Source organism: Lactuca saligna, chromosome 9 (assembly GCF_052625555.1).
Source record: "Lactuca saligna cultivar CGN05327 chromosome 9, ASM5262555v1, whole genome shotgun sequence".
Lineage (NCBI taxonomy): Eukaryota > Viridiplantae > Streptophyta > Magnoliopsida > Asterales > Asteraceae > Lactuca > Lactuca saligna.
Window position 1 is genome coordinate 143,400,763 of NC_136425.1, and position 7,603 is coordinate 143,408,365.

Here is a 7,603-nt window from a genome sequence, read left to right on the forward strand (position 1 = left end):
AATTTGATTAAAATATCATGATTTAAGCTTTTAGATTTGAAATGAAGTATAATTTCCTCTCCCTTAATTATACCAAAACAACTTTTCCCAATTGAAACTTTTGTTTTCTATAATTAACATTACTAACTTGCAACACTTATTATAATTATCATGCTCCCACTAACATGAGAGTTATCAGCATAACACTTATGCTCCCACTAGCTTTGACATGTACCCAGAAATCAGCTGGACTTCTAGAAATCAATACTTTATTGAATTTCTTACCAAAGTTCAGATTTCTGATACGAGATTCTTTGATAAAAACTTTATCAAAATCATACACCTTTCCTTAGATAGCACACGTGTGTGTCTAAACAATTTCAGAACTATGAAAAGGGATGTCGTGATCATAGTATCAATTGTTTAGACCTTTGCTATTCCTCACAAGTCCATGTTAGCGTATCGGTTAACCACACACGCTCCACTAACGACTTTGAGAATGCAAATATCACAATTGCTATCTACTTAAAATCTACTTAGTGAAAGCGTTTCCTCACCATCATTTTCATGAATCGGAGACAAACCTTGTGACACTTAGATTTTATGGTGTATGTGTTCCAATCCATGTGAATTTGTCAAAACCATAATCACAAGATACGGTTAATGACAAATCCAAACTCATATGGACTGAACTTGTGCAGTCTTAACTTCTTGCCACCTGGCAACACAAGGGCCTACCATTGCTTCCAAGTGTGTTATGCAAGCAATTGAAAACTCTCAGAACTCATATGCAAAGCCAACTTTAACTGGAATGGGCACAAAAATAGGGATATGTCAACACGATAGGTTATAAACCTCAAGTCGTGAGCTAGTGTGAAACTACAAGTTTTATCCTTGATTGGATCTTGAAATTCTTTCAGGATCTTTTAGACTCCCACTGTCCTCTTGACATATAAGACTCTCTTGCCAATAACCATTCCTTGACAAACAAGTATTCAAGAGATAGTGCGGATTCTTATCAAGTCAAACACTTCACACAATTGGCCTTAGTTGGTCTTTGTTTTATCCAAAACATCACAACTTACCAATTTCAAATGTACAAGAGTAGTGTTGAAGATTAATGTGTTGCGTCTTGGGCCCTTTTGTTTTACAACCGGTTTGGGCTTGTCAATCCATGTTTATCTAGATTAGCCTCCTTTTTCTTAGATAAACTGTTAGGGTTTTAATATAAATATATGCATGCATGTATGCGTATACGGCGTCTGTCGTCATTCTCATTGATTATTGTAAACCCTAAAATCCTCTACAGTTGATGTTCTTTATCGAGCTCTTCTGAGGATTTTTAGTAATCATTCGACACCTTTTGATCCATTTGCTTGTTCTTATTGTTTATCTGGTTATTTCTCTACCTGTTTTATAGATCTAATCGATCTTCAAGTTTATTTTTTAAACTTATCAATTGGTATCAGAGCAGGAGGCTGTGTAATCGTTACACTTCTTTTCTGTGAAAAAGCTTCGATTAGGGTTATTCCGCATTCATTGATATTTATTGAGCCGTCATCTCATAATTGACATATCTCGATATTTATTGTTTTTGCCCTAATTTGATATATTACAAGTCTGATCTTTGAACAGGTTATTCGATCAATTATGGACGAGTCGCAATCCAATCCCATCAATATTTCAAACAACATTGGATCAACAACGAAGATTCCCATCCTGTACACCCATGATTATGAAGTCTAGGCGAATCACTTTGAAGATTATGTCATAGGATCTGAGGATAATGGATACCTCATCTGGGAAGCAATCATCTCTGGACCTTTTTCTCATTCAGCAACTTCAAGGATTATTAAAACTCAAAAGGAGTATAACGATCTTCTGAAAGATGTTAAAGATGTAGCGCAAGACGAAAAAGTTAAATTCCAGTGCAATATCAAAGCGTTAAGATTGATCAGATTTGCTCTTCAATCCGATACTTTTAGGCTGGTAAGTTCATGCACGACTGCAAAAGAGATATGGACAGGCTACGTGAACTGTACTCTACAGACGAAGATCTTGAAAACTCCATTCAAACCTTACTCTTGTCTGAGTTTGGTGAGTTCAAGCAAGGAACAGAAGAAACGGTAACTCAAACGATCGATCGCTTCAATCATCTTCTTAGCAAGATGATCAAACATGACATCAAAAGGAAGTTTATTGAACAGAAGGTTACGTTTTTGAACGGACTCAGATCTGAGTGGAGAGCAGTCGTGTCCACATTTAAAGCGCACGAGCAATTCAAATCCTATTCTTTGGTAAAACTGGTGGGGATCCTAAAATCTCAAGAAAAGATCGTATTACAGGAGAAAAACGTGGTTTCAGGTCTTGGTTCATTGGACCTCCTGTCGAAAAGCAAAGCGGTGATAAAGGACGAAGATCTCAACTTGGATGATTATGATCTCACGTCTGAGGACTATGCTATGATGGTGTCAAACCCCAAGAGATTCATCAAGAAGAGATTCCCCACTAACAGGAACCGAAACTGGCAAGGGAGTTATAGCTCTGAAAAGGTCAAAGATGAACCGAAGGCTGTAGAGTCAAAGAAGGAACCGAAGGCTGAAGGAGATTCTGGAGTGAGCTGCTTTTATTGTGGAGGAAAGAACCACTATGCAAAAGACTGCGTCCTCAAAAAGATGGCAGAAAAGGACAAGGAAAATGATGAAGAAGCTGTGTTGATGAAAAAGCTTGATGAATTAAGGATGAAGAAATCTGCTGCTAACCCTCCTATGAATGCTTTAATTGTGCAGGGTTCGGTAGCTGATGATGAGTTCGGTGGCGTGGAGGTCTGGTCAACCGACTCCGAAGATGATGAAGTGAGGAAGCCTTCACATGGAAAGGCTTATGTAGCGAAAGAAGAGAGCAGTGGAGGAAGATGCTTGATGGTGTCCGATGTTTCTCAGATGAGGGGATACAACACTGATGGTGGGAATGATGACACAAAGGAACAACAGAATCTGTGCTGTACTGCCAAACCACTCAGCGTGCAGTTCAACGAACTTGATGAACTGATCAAGAAGGTACAATCAGTTTTTGTCTCATTTAAAGTCCCACAATGCTCATATGAAAAGGAATTAAAAAGTGTTAATTCAAGAATCTCTCATCTAGATAGTAGTTTAACTCAAACTCGGGTCACCAATTCTAACCTAACTGACCAATTAAGCAGGGTGTCTTCGAAGAGTGAGGAACGGCGGATGTGGATCGAACTGAAGGAGTCAGAGTTAATCAAAATAAAAGATGAAAACATTTATTTGCAAAGAGACAATTTAAAGCTTTTGAAACAACGAAATGTTTTTTGTTTGATTGCCAAACGTCTTTATACAAATATTACTCAGCTTCATTTGAATTGTGAAATAGGGCAAAAGATTCATCGCATGATTTTACCCTTTCTTGAGTTTAAGGAAGATGAAATTGATGCTGAAGCATATAATTGTGAGAGTATTATTTCGTCTGAGGATGTTAATCCAACATATATGTATGGACTGGACAAAATAGAATCTTTCATAAAATCCAAGGACCACAAGAACATGCTCAAAAACCTTTTGGACGAAAATGATAAACTGAAGCTAAGAACCGAAACCATACAAAAATTTGACTCATTGAATGTCAACTTAAGCTCAGAAAATAAAATTGATGTTGAAAATGCATCTGAGCTTAATGAGGACGATAATATGAGTGAAATTTCTATAGAGGACACAGTTGATTGTTCAGAATTTGTCAAGAATGAACCCGAGAACCACAAAAATCTCATTTCAGAAAATTCTGTGGAGTTCGCTCGCTTGTCCCAACAAAAGTCCCCGATTCTTGTAGAGAAGGCAGTCGTATACCAAAAAGTTAGAACCACTCCAAATCAGGTGTACAAAGTCACAGGTGTAACCGAACATCAGACTGCTGAACTCACAGCTATTGTGAACGAAGACAATGTTGATGGCTGTGACGAGTTCTTCTGGTCAGCTCCCATTGACAATGCTGATGAAACGGCAGGTCTGTCTGAAAGGACTTCATGGAAAAGCAAAGGCAGATACGTACCAGAACCTTTGAATAAACCTGATAGCTTCAACGTGGCGAGTACCAGTGGAACAAAATATATCCCTCAAGAGAAAGAAATTCCTGTAAAAGAAGTCACATCCCCAAGTGAAACTACATCAGTTCAAAGTGGATCAGCCAACGAAAACCAAAAACATAAAGCTAACATCCATCATCAACCAAAGCAGATGAGAAATCAAAAACGAGAAAGAAATCAGAGATACAGGAAGAATCTCTCAGAAAGAAAACAATTTTGGCAATCGCAAAATGCCTATTTCTCACATCAAGACAGGAATTTAAAACCAGAGAAAAATCCTGTTGGATCGATAGAGAGCAATGACAACCGAAAGCAGAGGCTCGGTTCTGAGCAAAACAGCAACCGAAAGCAGAGGTTCGGTTCAGAGCACAATGCAAACCGAAAGCATAGGTTCGGTTCAGAAAATGATTTCAACCGAAAGCACAGGTTTGGTTCGGAAATCAAAAGAGATCAAAACTCTAGGGTTGGTCCTACTGTTAATCAAAAGCAAAAGAGTCACTTAGAATCTTCAACCAAGAAGTCATACCGATCTAAGCTATCTCATTCTAACTCTTCTAACTCCTCAAAATCTTCTGTCTCTTCTCGTCCTAAATTCCACTCTGTTCCTTCTCAAAAATCTCAGTCATCAGCTGAACAAAAAGGAAAACAGAGGGTTTCAGATGTTGAACCAGAATCAATACCATAAGCATCAAATCCAAATAAAATCAAAGTTTTCACCATCAAAAGGAAAGATGAAACAACACTAATAAAAAGAACATATTTAGTTGACATCTCTCTTACTATTCCTGTTCCTGTAAAAAGCTCACGTGGACCCAAGAAGCTCTGGGTTCCTAAATCTGCTTAATTTTTGCAGGTTATCAGTGACGAGCAGTTTGACGAAGAATGGTACATTGATAGTGGTTGCTCGCGTCACATGACAGGAAGGAAGGAAGAGCTAAGGGAATTCAGATCTCTTTCAAATGGTGGAAATGTCAAATTTGGGAACAACTCCTTCGGCACCATAAAAGGCTATGGAATGATTACCAATGGTGATTTCACAATAAGAAAGGTTGCATATGTGGAAGGATTGCAACATAACCTCATAAGTGTATCTCAGCTTGTTGGAGGTACCGGTCTTCAAGTCTCATTCGAAGATGAGGGTTCTGAGATAATTGAGAAGAAGTCGAAAAGAGTTATTCTCAAGTCGGAGCGTAAAGGCGAAATGTTTCCTTTAAATCTCAAACCCATCAAAGGTAACCCAGCCATCTGCTTATTATCCAAAGCACAATCTGACGAAAGCTGGCTATGGCACCAAAGACTCTCTCATCTCAACTTCAAAGATATCAACAAACTTGTTACTGGAGGTCACGTTAGAGGTCTTCCTTTGCTCAAGTATGATAGAGATCATCTGTGTGCTGCATGTGAAATGGGGAAGCAGAGTCGTCAAAGTCATCCATCTATAATAAACACTAAAGTTGTTGAACCACTAGAATTACTTCATATTGATTTATGTGGTCCATCTTCTATAGAAAGCATTGGTGGTAGCAAGTATATTCTTTTTATTGTTGATGACTTTTCACGTTTTACATGGGTGTTCTTTCTGAAGCTTAAATCTGAAGCGACTCACAAGCTAGAAGTGTTCATCAAGCAGATTGAAGTACAGCTGAAGAAGGTCGTTCGCAACATCAGAAGCGACAATGGGTTGGAGTTCAAAAATAAAGAATTTGAAGAATTTCTGGAAGAAAAGGGAATCAGTCACAACTTCTCAGCTCCCTACACACCTCAACAGAATGGAATTGTCGAAAGACGAAACCGATCCCTATGTGAAGCTGCCCGAACCATGCTAATTTTTGCTTCATTACCTTTATATTTTTTGGCCGATGCTATTTCTGCTGCTTGTTTTACACAGAACAGGTCGTATCTTAACAAGCGCTTCACTCTCACTCCTTATGAGATCATCAACAACAGAAAACCAAATGTGAAGTTTTTCCATGTGTTTCGTTCCAGGTGTTTCATTTTCAATTCTAAAGAACACCGCAACAAGTTTGATGTCAAAGCTGACGAAGGGATATTTCTGGGCTATTCTCTTACTTCCAAAGCATACAGGGTGTTAAACAAGCATTCAAGGAAAATAGAAGAAACTTACTACATGAATTTTGATGATAGCTATGTTAAAAAGCTAAAGGCCAACGAAGACACATCTAGAGAAATCTTTCCTCAAACTGGCCAAGTCACAGCCTCGATCGCCAATCTATTCGAGAATTTCATGGAGCTTTTTGATGAACCAGAGAAGGCCACTCTTTCTGAAGCCAGTGCAACAGACAACAGAGTAGATCACTTGAAGCAACTTGTTGACGATGCTGCAAGAAGAATGAATGAAGAAGAATCAGGTTCAAAAGACTCTCCCCAACACAATGCGTCAGTCGAGGGGGAGTATCCACCATTAGTCGAGGGGGAGGATCCACCATCATCATCCCAGCCAAGTTCACAAGTTGAGGGGGAGCTTAGATCTCAACCTTCAACCGAAATTGCCTTACCAACCAAAAGCGCCTTACCAACCGAAAGTGCCTTACCAACCGAAGGTGCATCAACGCCCGAAAGCTCAACACCACAAGAAACCACTGTAGCTCAAGATTCACAAGACATTCCTGTAAGATCATTTTTCGAGGAGGAGCATGCTGATATGTCATACGACTTCGACAGTCTGTCCGAACCAGAAGAAATGATAAATGCTGAATTAGATCCATCTTTTGATCCAAACTTCCCTCCTCTCACCAAATGGACCAGAAATCATCCTGTCTCTCAAGTTGTTGGTAATGTCTCAGAAACAGTTCTGACTCGATTACAACTCAAGGCAAAACAAGCTTCCTTGTTCTCAAAAGTCGAATTTTGCATGTTTAACTCATTCGTATCAAAAGTTGAACCAAAGATAGTTAACACTGCTCTTGATCACTCCGATTGGGTTCAAGCTATGCAAGACGAACTGAATGAATTTGAAAGGAACAAAGTTTGGCGTCTTATTCCAACTCCTCCAGATGCCTCGGTTGTTGGTCTCAAATGGGTCTTTAGGAACAAACTTGACAAGGAAGGGAACGTTATAAGAAACAAAGCACGTCTGGTCGTAAAAGGATACTGTCAGGAGGAAGGCATTGACTATGAAGAGACTTTCGCTCCTGTAGCTAGGCTGGAATCAGTAAGAATATTTCTCGCCTATGCTGCTCACAAAAATTTTGAGGTCTTTCAAATGGACGTCAAGTGTGCATTTCTCAATGGCGAACTCGAAGAAACTGTGTATGTGGAGCAACCTCCTGGAATCGTGAATGAAAAGTATCCCGATCATTGTTACATTTTGGATAAAGCCGTGTATGGTCTGAAACAAGCACCGAGAGCTTGGTATGAAACACTGACTAAATTTTTAACAATGTCCAAATTCAAACAAGGGTCGGTTGACCCAACCTTCTTTCGCAAAAAGGAAGGTAACCACCTGATGATCGTTCAAATTTATGTCGATGATATCATCTTTGGCTCAACGAATCCTAGCCT